The sequence below is a fragment of the Sitophilus oryzae genome, unplaced genomic scaffold, assembly GCF_002938485.1.
Source record: "Sitophilus oryzae breed Bouriz unplaced genomic scaffold, Soryzae_2.0 scaffold_1582_pilon_pilon, whole genome shotgun sequence".
Lineage (NCBI taxonomy): Eukaryota > Metazoa > Arthropoda > Insecta > Coleoptera > Curculionidae > Sitophilus > Sitophilus oryzae.
Window position 1 is genome coordinate 2,868,877 of NW_022146261.1, and position 15,729 is coordinate 2,884,605.

At 30.7% G+C, this 15,729-nt stretch overlaps 1 protein-coding gene across 2 annotated transcripts in view; it reads left to right on the forward strand.

Annotated features, from left to right (window-relative positions):
• LOC115879531 (D-2-hydroxyglutarate dehydrogenase, mitochondrial-like) overlaps positions 1-15,729 on the forward strand; it is a 186,491-nt gene that overhangs the window by 34,151 nt on the left and 136,611 nt on the right. Inside the window, exon 1 of one of the 2 annotated variants that reach the window (XM_030896411.1) lies at positions 10,570-10,785. The exons of the other annotated variant lie outside the window; for it this stretch is intronic. The gene's annotated coding sequence lies outside the window, so the exon portion shown is untranslated. Of the gene's footprint in view, positions 1-10,569; positions 10,786-15,729 lie in introns of those variants that run through there. 2 annotated transcript variants of the gene reach the window in all.

Here is a 15,729-nt window from a genome sequence, read left to right on the forward strand (position 1 = left end):
AGCGACTGCTACTTCAAGCAGGCGGTGGTACATTAGTCGTTTGTGTGCATCAGTCGTGTGTGGTACCATGGTTGTGCCATGGTACCGGGTCGTTTGTTCATCGTGGGTCGGCGCCTTAAGGTTCGCAGTTCCCCAAACGCCATCAGGTGTCCTTACTGGTACCTATGTCTTCTGTAGGTCCATCTCTCACTTTTCTATCCTATCCTGAAAGTGCTCCTCCAGATTTACTACAACTTCTTGAAGATTATGTTTATAATATTTTAATGGTGTCTGTCCGTCTGTAACACGATAACTCAAAAACCGCTAAATCGATTTTAACCAAATTTGGCACAAAAAACCGAGAATCTCACACCCGAGAATCTGGCCAATAGTTTTTGGTGGGGGTGGGTGGTTGTTAAGGGGGTTAAAAATTTTAAAAAATCGTAACTCCAAAATTATAGTAGCTAGCGAAACGTGGTTTTCAATTTAAGATTAGGAATAATATTTGCAACAAAATTTGTAATAACATCAAAATCAGCAAAATAAAACACTAAATCACCACAATACACCAAAACACTTTTACTTTTACACTGGACGCGCGTTTCGCTAACCATGTTAGCATCATCAGCAGATGATTATAAACTAAAATACAATCTACAATTGGAGCGTTTATATACTCGCTCAGTGGGCACAGAGTGGGCGTGGCAAGATCTAGCCAACCGTGTCAGAACCCACCGAGCGTAACAGTTAGATTTCCGCCACGAGTAGTAGGAACAAAGAACTTGAAGCAATTGGACCGTTGTCTCTGTTCATACTATCTTTACATTTATTAATTCTGATGCTTTCATATGCACCTAATTGCCTGTAATTTGAGACTTGTTTAAGTAATTTTAAGTTATTAAGATCTATACAATGTTCTTTATCAACAATATGTTCGGCAACACAAGATTTATCAGGTCTACCATATCTTATCTGAGCTAAATGTTCTTTAAATCTAGTTAATATTGATCTTCTAGTTTGCCCAACATATTTCTGATTACAATCTTTACAAGAAATTTCATAAATACCCGACCTTTCCAGTAGAGGTGTTTTATCCTTTGGATTACCTAATAATTGTTGTAATTTATTATTAGCACTATACACAAGTTTATAACGGACATTCTTAAACATTCCTTTTAGACCACGGGATAACTGTCTATCAAACGGTATTGAAAAATATTTTGACGTATCTTTCTCGACTTGAAAAGTCGAATTTTCAGAAATCATTAACCTATACCAAATAGAATTATCTTTGCCTATACCTACGTTTTCTAATTATTTTATCAACTAGTGAAGGAGAATATCCATTACATTCAGCTACATTCCTAATGTAATCTCTTCCTATTTCATATCTTTCGTTGGAAGGTGAAAAACTAAGTAATATAGGAACTAAGAAATTTAAACTAGCCATTTTATGTTCAATACAATCAAAATCAGTCAAAGTCGCTATTTTAAGATAATTGATTATTAACATATTTTAGTATGGGCGGCGATACGTGCCCCCCGGCGCCAATTTTTTCTTATTTATTTCATCTGAGAATTATCTTAACTCACATCTTAAATTATTAGATATATAACATGTGTGATGTGTGTGCATTTGAATGGAATATGTGCATAAATATAGTGTGTGTATGGAATATCTATTGACACACACTATATTTATGCTGTAAATAATTTCAGTTTAACAACTGTAAAATTAATGTTTGAGCAAAATTCTTCAGTCATCAAAACTTGACATAAAATCTTCATTAGATGTACTCAATAATTTAAAAATTATTTCATAACCACACGTTCTGATGAACATTTTGATTTTTTTTAAACGAATCGAGGGAAATAGCTACAAATGACATTCTAGTAGCATTCCTCAGCTTACCTACCCAGCGGATTAGAAGAAGAAAAGTCATTTTGAGTATGAAGGAACTGATAAACCCATATTGTCACCTGAATTGTCATTTAAAATAAATTTTTACTTTAAAATTGTGGATACTGCCATAATGGCAATTGAAAAACGGTTCCAATTACTACAATAACACTATTTTTTACAACAATACACTACAATACTACAATAACACTATTTTCAATGTAATATATAGGATAACTATAATTAAAAACGATGACGAAACTAAAATTAATTGTAAGAAAATCAATCAGGCCTTTAGAGACACAAACAGCTTGGAGAGTGATATCAGCGAAACCGATTTATTCGAGGAAATTAAAGCTATTCAACTATATTTTAACACAGAAAAATATCCTAGTGATATACTACTAGTACATGTACGAAAATAATCTACATTCAATATTTCCAAATTATACCTAACCTCCTAACCCTAATATTCCTAACACTACCGGTTGCTGTAGGACCTGTAGGTACCTCAGGACTTTATATTATTAGACTTTTTATCTTGATGACGCAAGGAAGACTTTCTGCTTTAGCTTTGTTATCTATCGAACAAGAGGTATGCACGACATTGGATATTAAAGATATCGTCAAATTTTCGGAAACGAAAGCCCGAAAAGTTCGATTTTAATAATTTTTTATGTTGTTTAGTTATAAATTTTTTATTTTACTGGACATTTATTTTTTTAATTTGGAGACTAGACTTGAGTCTGCGGGATTAAAACTTTAATTATTTGAGTAAGTACTTATTTACGGGTATTAATGATACCATACATGTCTCGGCTAATATAGACATAATATTATATATAGGTATGTATGTCAAAAAATCTCTGCAATTTTTATACATTTTGTTTAATATAAGGGGGCGGCAAATATTGAGTTGCACACGGGCGGCTAACACCTTAGCGGCGGCTCTGCAGGACAGCATAGTTAGATTCTCTGGAATAGTGATCGGGGTTTTCTCTGCCGTGCTCTTTTACTCGTGAATTCCAGGCAGAGTACGGCACTCCTTTCATTTCGTTTAATAAAATAAGTAGGGCTATTTACAAATTTAGCGTTTTATTTACAAAACCTATTCTCCTCAAATTTCCCAAAATATTGCTTCTGTCGAAGCGCATTCGAGGTAATCATAATAAAAAAAATACATTTAACACAACGTAGGTTCCTTTCTTTCATTTAACTTGTTTGTTATACAGTTGGCCAAAATATTACCTCTTCAACTTTGTTGACGAACTTGGGGCGTTAAGTCCCATACTCACACTTCGCTCCTTCCTCGCGCTTCTTCGTCCCTTCGCTTCCTTACTTCGTCCATTCGATGCTTGGAAATTAGTCAGTTATGCAACAACACACCACAAAATATTTTTAATATAGCAGCTACATGTTTAATACGAAATATCTAGTAACCTCTAAAATTTTTAAAAAATCCAAAAGGCGCATAATTTTTATTTTATAAAACTGCAATTCTTTATCGTGTCAAAAATAAAAATTGAATTTTAATAATATATTTTTTTTTAATAAATCCGAATATTTCAGTATCATGTACAAGGTATATCAGTATGAATGTACAGTGTGTCCCATTTTGGTTGAAATCATAGGGTATCTCCGTTATTAGTGAAGATTTCTATCTTACCCTTCTGGGTGCGGTTTGCACAAACCTGTCCCACTTTTTCATCAAACGGAAGATGCTGCAAACAAAATTTTCATAGCCCTCTTAGTTTCTGAGCTACAGGGCCTTTTCGAAAATTTTGCAATTTGGGACACACCCTGTATCTCTGTTATAAAGGTATCGAGAACGCGAAAACTGCTTATTGTAGAACTTTGTACGTGGAATACAATGGCGTAGTCCGTTTTTCTACCAAAAAAATATTTTTGAAAATATGAACTAAAGTTATGTTTTTTCAAATGGAACACCCTGTATATTTATAAATCATATGATCTGTCTTGTTATGAGCTTCTCAAAAATATATATCACTCTATATTTATTTTTACTATTTACTGCAATATTTAAAATATATCATTTTCTTATTAGTAGGCCGTGATAAATAACAAAAAATCAAAATGGTATTTGCTAAAAATAGTCATACACATATTAAAATTAATTTGGGATTGATATATTTTACTTTTTTGAAATAAATGTTACCACTGAAACTGTGAATATATTTTTTCTTTCTTTTATAACGGAATGGGTTTGCAAATATCTAAATGCTTGACTTATTAAAGCATTTTTCAGGTGTTCGACATTGTTGTAGGTTGTAGTGCCCACGATATATTTCGAATTTCAAAATCCCCAAAATCAGAAATCGAGAACGGCGAAATCCGGGAATCGAGGGGCTATCAATATGTGTTCATTGGTTCCAATTCATTGATTTGAAAAAATAATAATTTAACAATATTTTAATATTTTCATAGTTTTGAGGGGGAATGTTCCCCATCTTGCTGAAAGTATATTTCACGTATATTAGCTAAAGGAATATCTAAAATTTCCGATACGATAGATTATTCATACTTATACACGTATTCCAAGATTTACAAATAGCGGTAGGGAGTTAAATTTCCCTAATATATAAAGAATTTATTAGCGGCTCCCAAAATAAAACAAGAGACAGATAGCCAGTATACTTTTAATAATTCTTTAGTTTCTTTTATTATCAATCATGGCCTACTAATAAATATGATCTTTTAATAAAAACTTTTAAATATTGCAGTAAATAGTGAAAATAAATATAGAGTAATATATATTTTTGAGAAGCTTATGGCAAGAGAGATCATATGATTTATAAATATACAGGGTGTACCATTTAAAAAAACATAACTTTAGTTCATATTTTCAAAAATATTTTTTTGGTAGAAAACCAGACTACGCCACTGTATTCTACGTAAACAGTTCTAGAATAAACAGTTTTCATCTTCTCGATAGCTTTAACAATAACAGAGATACAAGGTGTCCCAAATTGCAAACTTTCAAAAAGACCCTGTAGCTCGGAAACGAAGAGGGCTATGAAAATTTTGTTTACGGCATCTTCCGTTTGACAAAAAAGTGAGACAGGTTTGTGCAAACCGCACCTTTCTATCTTCACTAATAACGGAGATACCGTATGATTTCAACCAAAATGGGACACCCTGCACATTATTTCTATTTTTTTATTTTTGTCGCTACGATTACATAAATATGGACATGCATTTTTTCACAAATATGAAGACAATATTGTTTTTTTCTTCCATTTTTTAGACTATTGTGTGTGAATTATTTTTATATCAACTGGCGATTGCTAGATGTACAGGATGTCCCATTTGTGTGTGTTTTATGGGGTTTCTGGTTTATGAGCAGAGATATAATTTTTTTTTAGTTTACTTTTTATTTTTTAATTAGTAGAAATTTTTGCATTTTTCGATAACCTTTGTATCTCGATTATCTTATAACTTATCGAAAAAGTGAAAAGGGTCAGTGATGGGCGGTGGGTAAGTACCCAATTTGTAGATAAATAAAATCTGGGTATATATGTATATACCTGTAGATTTAGATGAACATCCTAATTTTAATAAAAGGAGTTTCCGACGACCGCATAGTAAATACCCGGTATAATACCGGGAATAGAAATATACTAATATATAATATCTACAATATATATAAGAAATATTGTAGGTATACTCGTATTTTTGATATTACTGGTATTATATCGGGTATTTACTATGCGGTCGTTGGAAATACCTTTTATAAAATTAGACTGTTCATCTAAATGATTTTTTGTTTTGTTCTACCTATTGAGTACTTACCCACCGCCCGTGTCTCGTTTTTCAGGTAGAATGGCAGTGACGAAAGTGGTTCTTCGTTGGGAGCTGTCTATTTCGAAAAATGACTCAAACTTATGTTCTTTTTTTTAAACAGGACACTCTATATATTATTTTTTTATTTTATTTGCCTTCTTATGAGCTTTCGAAAATTATAATATACTCTATATTTATTTATTTAGGTACTGCTAAACTGCTAAACGGCTCTTATTTTATTTAACTTAATTTTACCAGATAATTTTGCTTTGCATCGTGATATTTTGATAAACTACACGGAAACTGAACTTGTGCTGCTTTTAAATAACATGCCAATAACCAACATTTTACGTCGAATAAATTAGTTAATTGTTTTGATTACCTAATTTAAACCGGCCGACTATGTAGATAAAGTTAAATAATGTATTTTTACCCCGTTTATGAAAATAAGTATTTTAGAAAGATCGTAACAAGGAAAATAAAATAATATACAAAATATCGTATTTAAAAAAATATATAAGTTTTAGTCAATTTAAAAAAAGACAGATGCCAACGAAGAAATAGTCTACGTCGCATCACGTGAAAACTGTACGGAGACCGTTTTCACCTTTTCGATAAGTTATGATACAGGATAATGCAATAATTTCAGATTCGCCCTGTATTTTAGGAAATAAGAGAGCTAGGACATATCTGTATGTAGCATCTTTAGTTTCATAAAAAAGTAACAGCGTAATGTGAAAACCGCATCTTTGTATTTCGACTCATAAACGAGAAACCCTGCAAAACACAGGAAAATGGGACACCCTGTACAGACGTACTGCCAAATCAAGAAATCAACTCCAAATGAAATCCAAGATCGATCTATATATTTTATATATTTTAATATTTTTTTGGGTTCGTGATAATTCCCTTGCTACTTCTACCAAAAACCGACAGTACGCGGAAGGAGCGTTTCGAGGAAGTAAACGGACGAAGTAGCGTTTTGACGAAGGAGGAAGGAACACACAGTCGCATAAAATCGACATTTTAAAAGACTGCAAGGGCGCATGCTTGGTCTTTGCCAAATACGTTTTAATAAAATATACGGAGAGTACCGCTTAAATTCCTGTCCCGATGTTGAAGGATGGCTATAGAATGTCAATGCATTTCCTACATAAGTCTATCCTTGTTCGGGAGGAGGTTTTCTGCGCTTGCTCGATCTGTGTTAATCTTTGATTGACAGTTCCAAATCATATGATATGTTTTGTGTTTTGGTTTTATTTATTTTAAGTTGAGGTTAAAGACGTTCTAATAATTGAATTAAATCTTTCGAAAAATTGGAAATTTTTTGTTAAATATTCTGAAATCAAATAAGTTTGATAATGTAACATTATGCGCATATTTATCAATTGAGATATTTTAATCGTATCCAACATGTTATGGCTAAACACTTTTTCAACCAAAAGTTTTCAGATATCTTCGATTTAGTTATTTTCGAATGTTTATTTTGTTTATATCTATTACAAACTCAAGGAGCAACAGTTTTTTACAAGTAGTGTTAATTTTGATGCTGGTGCAATACTTCTACTCTAGTTAAAATAAGTTTATTATAAATATTACAGACATTTAAAAAATAGGCTATGGAATAGGTATATAAAAATTATTTTATATCTGTCTCACAATGGGGGGCTCCTAGTAGCGTAATAGGTATCTGCAGTGCGATTCTGTAAACATTTCCCTGTCTAGTGACTCATCAATCGTATACAAATAGCATAGGCTCGATAGGAAATTTCTTGCTACAGAGCTTACAGAACTCATTGGTGATTTCTAAAATTTTTTTTTCTAGATAGGCTTCCCGCATCGTAAAAACTCCTATTTTATGGCATGTAATTAGTATTCTGAAGGTATTAAAATATTTTAATATCAATATAGTTTTTTCACTGAAACTCGAGTTAAATCTTAATATACATTATTCATATTGTCGTTTTAAAGATTGTGCTTTTATACTTACTATTATGAAAATTTACTGAATAAAATATATAGTTGCAATCCTTTTACTGAACTCCTTAATTTCTTGTTTTATGAGGGGATAATTTTTGCTTATTTAGGTACTAATTTTAATTAGGCCATTTTTTAATGAACTCATTTATATTTATATCATATCGTTCTAAGTAGACTTTGTTGTGTTAGACAATTATTATTAAATAAAACGAACGAAAAAAAGTCACATGTACGATATTTTTTTTAAGTTCAAAAAATAATTTAGTAAAACCACAATTATTAAGAAATTGTCTTAAAAACTTCGTAGTACAAATTGCATATCTATTTCACTTTTTTAAAATTCAAAAAATAATTTAGTAAAACCTCAATTAAGGAACTGTCTTAAAAACTTTGTAGCACAAATTGCATATCTATTTCACTCGACTTAAAAATTGCAGTAAAACAAAGTATAACAGTACATTTTTTACTGTCTATTGTTTCTTTTACTGCCCATGGGTATTTATGATCAATAATCAACATCAGTCCTGGTTTAAAATGAAACAAAAGTAATTCTTTATTATTAACATATTTTTTATTAAACAAATATAATGTACATATAAGTTTATACATAAATCAAGCTAGATACAAAAAATATAATTATTTACATTGTTGCATTGTAAATACTCTTTTATATTATGAAAAAAAAAACAATAATAATTTACAATAAGACAGTCTGTGTGTAACTGTGTAAGCATTATAATTAGCCTTATGTAGTCTCTATTTTTAGTCTTTATTATAATGTCTTTTTTTATTTTAAAATAGTAAGACTAAATATAATCCTTTTAACAATTATTGATTTTTGAATAAAATTAGTTTCGTATATTTTTGTCTTATATTAACATCCCTTTTATTTCTGATTTTGCTTTTCATGATACAAACGAACATCGAGAAAAATTTCTATTATTAATTTTTGTTAGTTGGCTTCTACCACACAAAAAGCAGTAGCCCATTCCCATTGTTCTATTAATTAAACTACAGGAAAAGTCTTTAAAACTAAATCACAAAATTGTCAATAAACGCACAAAGATTAAAATACAAACGAAAACACAGTACACGTGGAAAACACAGAAAGTTAGAGAAAACACTAATGACACTAATGGCGACTGCCCAAGTCCAAACTGAAAACAAAATCCACGCCGACGACGCGTCCAAAAATAAATCGATAACCCATCTCGACACCATTCGGCCAATAGAAAAGTAGCATTTCGGCGCATGTGCATTACATCCAGCTACTGAACAAGGATGGACTTATGTCAAACTCGATCTTCTGTCCTTCAATCCTGGGACATAAATTCTCTCATTGCTCTTATGGGGAGGCCGCGGTATATGTAAATTTAAATGTATTTGGTCTTTGCCTTGCGGAAGGCTTATACTGGTATCACTCATGGTACAAAGAATACAAGGTATGATATTGCGCAGGTTGGTCGCTACGTCACAGGTGATAACTGGCGCTATTGGTCAGCACTCTCCGCGCGCCAGTTCAAATCGTCAAGATATTGTTATAAACCTGTTTTTTTGTTTATATACCGTCATTGAATTATCGCTAAGCAAGTTACTGTGGAGCAGTGCGTAAGGAGTCGGGCTAGGAAGCGAGAGACCGGAGTTCGAATCTCGGCTGACATAACTTTTTATTTATTTTTAAATACTGTTGTATTCTATAGTTTATTTTTGTAGTATAAAAAAAGAACTATTTATTCTGTTATTTTTTAATCTCCGGTATTAATATAAATTGATTGTTGGTACAATACCTCATTTAATATAAAATAATATTCTACTTTTTGAAATGTATCGGGCACTAATTGTACCTAAAAGTAATATATTTTTAGTGATATACCATATTGTAAACTATTTAATATTTCAGTCACTTGAAATGAAGTTAATTTGCATTGAATAATTGCCTACCATTAAAGGAAATTTGAGCTATATAATCCTTGATGGTCATATTCTGGGTATGCAAATACTTCCTCTAAATTTTGGGTTTCGTTCAACCGATTTATTCTCAAAACCTGAAACATCTACATATAAAAAGAAAAGCACAGGTCACTAATTATAATAGACTTCACCCTTGGAATTACTTCTATCACAATTACAAACATTCATCTGCATTGGCATTTTCTACTTTTCGATGGGAAACTTCAACTTCCCAACATTTTTTAAATGATGTAACAATTCCTCTTGTGGTTACTTATCCATAGATATCCTCATCTCTGTTCTCATGTGAATTCAGAGGCAATGAACATGAAAATTATTTACCATAAACATCGCAAACTAAAAACCTAATAAACAATTTTATACCGAATATAGAAATAAATTTAGTATTCTTACCTATTATTATCGTCCAAATCCATGTTAATAGATAATTATTTTTAAATATATTTTTGGGACTGCTGGTTGTAGTAATTATTAAATTAAACGAACTAAAAAGTCTTAAAAAATAAACAATTCTTAACCATAACCCCAAAAAATGCAGATCTCCTGTCAACTTTCTTTATTTTTTATTTATTCATTATTTTCCTAGTGACGTCACAGGTGGTATGCGCGAACTGAACGAAATTGGAGCCGCTATCGATCATACCTTGTATTCTTCGTACCATGGGTATCACTCATATTGTATTCTGTAAACTTTGTCACTACCCACTACCTGACTATAGGTATAATTATTATAAAATTAGCAAATTCAACGTAATAAAATTTGATGTGCAAGCAGGTTATTAAAATAAAATTATTTTAAAGTAAGTAGTTTACTTTCCACTACAAATGGCTGTATTGATATTAATAGCATTTTAAAACGTTTGAACTTAACCTTGTTGTTTGTAGGTAGTTTGTAATCTGAATTAATATTAACATTCTCGTTTCAAAATCGTGTTGAAGATAACCGACCGATCTTTTCAGAATGACATGCTTATTTTAGGCGGCACATTGTTGACGTTAGTTATCGTAGAATTATCTCACAGTTTGAGCGACGACCGGTGACTATTATGTTACGTCCGTGATTGTGGTTATAATTTGTTTTGTGTAACCGTTGTTTGTTTCAACGCACAAAGTGAAGTTGCAGATAAGCCTATCAAATTGCCAAAAGTCTTAAGGTAACATAGAATTAGGCATTTTGTTAATGGTAACAAATGATTATAGGTACTTATTGACGGTAAATTTTAAGAGCTATAAGATGAGCATTAACATTCTGCACCAGGGGCGTAGATAGGTGTATGCTATGGGGGTGGTACTATGATTAAGCCGCAAAAAAAATCACCGTCGGAATTTTTTTGTCGAATTAAAACGACTGCGATTTTTTTGTCTTCAAAAAGATATAAAAACATAACACAAAAATTAAAATATAGATTTGTAAATAACATAAACAAAAATGAAACAACGACGTTTATTAGTTAATTTTCTATAAACTATAAAAAACTATAAACTATCAAAAAAAAAAAACTATAAAAACTATAAACTATAAATAAAACTACAAAAACAAAATCAAGTTTTCTAGTACGCTGTTTGGAAAACCTATCAATAACAGCATCAACATTTATTTCAATATCTTTATGGATATTGATTAGAGTTAACCCCAATTAATCTGTCTCTGGCCATTAAGAACATTTTGTGTGCTTTTAATTAGGTCGAACATATTATAAACGATAAATCAACATAATTAAAAAGCATACAAAAGTGTTCTTATATGTCGGATTTTAATTTAAAAAAATCCTTTCATAGTCAATGACTATTTCAATTCTCGTATCTCGTCAAGCGTCAGGGGGGGGGGGTACTGTCCCCCAGTACCCCCCCCTTATCTACGCCCTTGTTCTGCACCACATCGTAAATTACTTAAAATTAATATTCCGTCAAAAACACAGAATGTAAAAAAAATGCCAAGTCTTGCAACACAATTATTCTTCCGCTATAAAAAGTTGTGAGATTTCGTGTAAAACCAAGTCAGTTTATTTGGCTCAAGTTTCGTTTAGCAGAAATCAGTTACATAGAATATCGGTTTATAAGATGATTCTATAGAAGAAAACTAGTACTACATAATTTGATTCTTGCCGCGGAAATTCTTTGTTTTTGAGAAAACTCGAATTTTTAATTTTTCTATTAGTAACTAAAATTTAAAACTTAACGGTCGGTGTTTTTAATAGTTTTTCATTATAGAATGACGTAAAAACATTTAATATAACGATGTGAACTAATTTTTATTCGAAAATATATTTTTATCACAATAATTTTCATTGATTTTTCCCGGTTTAGAAGTGCCGAAATGTGATAGGAAGATAAAAAACTATATATTTTTGTTTGATTAATAATTTGCTATAACTTTTCTATATAACTTTTTCCGCGGAAATTTATCACAAGGGCAGTGTAATGGAAAATCTTCAATATTTCGAAGTTTTCCATAGTATACTCAACTTTTTTAAATACTTTCGGTTTGGTTTTAGTTGGTTTGGTTTGGTTGTTTTTATTGGGTTTTGCATTCGCTATAGTATGTCCTCATTTTTAGTGAAAATTAATATTCTTGCTTTATCCACAACGAAGTTACAGGGTGGTCAAAAGTACCGCTAATACCTTCGACACAAGGCTATGATTATCAACTTGCAGATAACAAACTTTTCCAAAAAAAAAACGACATAACAGGCTAAAAATGTGCTGTGCTTAAAACGTGTTTAAGTAAGTAAAATATCAAATGTGATATGATGACAAAATAATAGAGGACAATTTCATCAAAAATTATACCTACTGATTTTTTTTGTCAAACAATAGAATATCCCTAAAAATCAATTTTGTACATTACTTAATTGACAATAATTCTCTATTTATTGTAAAACATTAATGTTTGTTTACATTAGATATTTTCCGCTACTCTTAACAGCCATTCTGTCGTGATCCTGGATTGGACCACCGTCGTCACCAATCTTGTAGTCGCTGCCACCAAATGTTGTAGTTCTCTATTTGACTCGTATCACCACTTGTTGGGAATGTTATTCTTTATTTTTTTATAATTAAATTCTTACTAAGTTGTTATTACTTTTTATTTTTAAACTTTTAATACAAAAATATAAATTTAGCAGTATTACGTCTATGAAAAATTTTTATGAATGTCCCCGGTCCCTTCTGTGACCGTGCTTTTATGAGAATGCCCTCTCCGAAAATCCACGGGCGTACCTACTATTTCTTAATAATATTTTCAGGTAGGTTTGCAAAGGGACAAACATGACCATTTCTTAAGTAAATAGAAACCAGACATCGCGTCTGAAAGTAAACGAATTACAAAGGAAAACTAAAAATGATGCAACTTTTATGACTATTTCTTCCAAATTTCATCTTAAGGTAATGGTTCTGTTTATTTGCATCACCCATCTTTCTGAGAAGAATAATAATGTTGATGGTATTTTTCGTACCTTAAATTCTTTAGGCATAGCCGTAGAATAAGGGTAAAAATAATATTTTATACAATTTGTCGAATATACATATACATATAACCATATTAAATGTATGTTCACAACACCTCCCCCCTTAATGAGAGATTTCATGAGGTGAAAGTGATATGAAATCTCAAAACAAATGTTTATATAATTAATTAGTATAACTCAGATGGAAATGAATAAAAGTACATATATAAAAGTATTATACAAGTCTTAACTACTAATTATAACTAACTTACATTCTAACTTAACTAACATTTTTTTTTATAACTATTGCAGATTTAAAAATGTATCAAATGCGGAAATTATTTTTCTTTTAATGGTCGCCTTGATGGTACATACCCAATGGGTCTGCGCGAGGGCGCCTGTAAATTAACATTCTCTTCTTCGGAGTTTTCATAGTTACCTACATTTTCAGAGTTTTGGCTAATATTACGATTATAATGAGCAACATATCTATCACTATTTCTAGAAGATGGTTCCACAGACTGATTAACTCTAATGCATAAGTTTGGAATAATTCCGCAACAGGCTGTCTTGTTAGTACATTTTGTATACAATTTATAAATAATAAAAATAATAGCAAGAAGAGCTAAGATATAGGCAATTACAGATGCTGGAAATGTATAATTGTTTACAAGTTTCCTTTTTAGAATTTCATCACCTAACTTTTCAATATCTTCTAGCTTATGGCTCGCTACATTAAGTTCGGGGATGTGCTTTGTTAATTTCCTATAATGTTCGTTGAGAAATATTTCACTAATGTTTATTTTTTCTTCCTTTATCCTTTCGCAACAATTATCACTAATGTCGAATGGTGGAATAAAATCACTTGAAATATTGGACTGGACTGTATTTCCATGAGGGATTAGCATTGATGATGCGCTATAAGCTTTACATTGTTTACCTATAGTGACACTACCGCAATTTTTTAGTATTACATCTACGTGATTTTTTTTATTATTACATGATATCGTAAGAGTTTCTGGATGAGGAACTGCAAATAACCAAGTGTTACTGGTTTGTAGTTGAATAAAAATTGCTCTATCTGACTGAATTATACGTTTGTCACAGATATCAGGTATGATATTTGTGAATTGCAATAATTTAACTTCGCAATTATCTGCCAAATGAGCAAGAGAAACTGGTTTTTGTTGCTTGCAAATAAATTTATTTTCTATAATTTTTAAACAAGTATTAAATTCTATTTCCGACAGTGTAATAAACTGCTGTTTGCTTTCGTCAATTGCTATATATTTAGATGAGGGTTGAATTAATATAAACTGGTTATTTGACATTAATTTTGGAAAGGGTGATATTTTATAAATATAGAATAAATTTGTTTCAATTAAAGGGATGTTTATAATATATATTAATCGTTTGTTTTCGAAATAAACTTGCAACTCGATAACATTTAGAATGAGATTTGCATTGAGCGGATCTAATGGTACAGGAAATTCTAATCCATGAGGTAGAGATTCGGACACATCTTTTAATTCGTTAATTAACCTTAATGGCGTTAATATTGAGGGGTGTAAAACTCCCTTTCTTGCTACTAAAATAGCATTCGTAATCGTCATGATTTCTAATTGTAATTGATTTAGCATCATATTTAAAATAGTGACGTGTTCTTCTATGCCGGTTTTTATATATAGAAAATGAAAATTTTCTTTGACTTTGCTTAATTCATCGCTAATCTTTTTTATATTATTTTTTAATAAATTTTCGTTAAAATCTAAAGTTCCAATAGTATTATTGAAATTAATTATTGTTGATTGAACAATTTTTGTTTGTTCTTTTAAAAGTTGAAGGACTGAAGTTTCGTCTTTATTCATTTGTGAAATTTTATCATTATAGTATTTAGCATCTTCTTCATCTAAAACGCCGAATAAAACTTTAGTTGCTTTTCCTACAATATTGAACCAACCTCGTTTTTGTCTACTTTCTGATAAATGACTATGACCGATCAATTCGTGTAAGACTTCTAGTTCTTTTTCAATTTTTTCGAAAGTGTATTTAGAACTTTTCAAAAATAACTGACAAATATAATAGTGATATTGAGCATTCTCATTATTGCATAAATCTGTAGTATACTTACGGTAATTCTTTAATGATAATAACTTATTACTAATATTTTCTAATTCTACAAAAGTTACTAGTTTCCATTTGTTATTAAAAAACCTTAGTTCGCCCAGGTGCTCAAAGTGTATTCCAGGGTTCAAGTCATAAGTGGTTATATTGTATTCTGAGTGGACTACTGCTAGGATACTGGTAATTATTATAAATAAATTAACCCTAAAACAAAATATATATACTAATAATAAGCTAATTAAAATTTATTAATTCTAGTTTTTATAATCTATATATACTGATTATGTTTAGTTTTAATAATAAAAATATTTTAATCTATTTGCATGAATAGTTTGTTTATTTTTTCCTTTTTGAATTGTATAATTTACATCTGATATTTTTTTTATAATGGTATATGGACCAATCCATAAGGCGGAAAGTTTTTTACTTCTGCCACGTCGAACTGATTCGTCGTAAAGTAACACTTTGTCACCAATTTCGAATATTCTGGTATAACTGTTTTTATCGTAATTATTTTTTGATATGTTT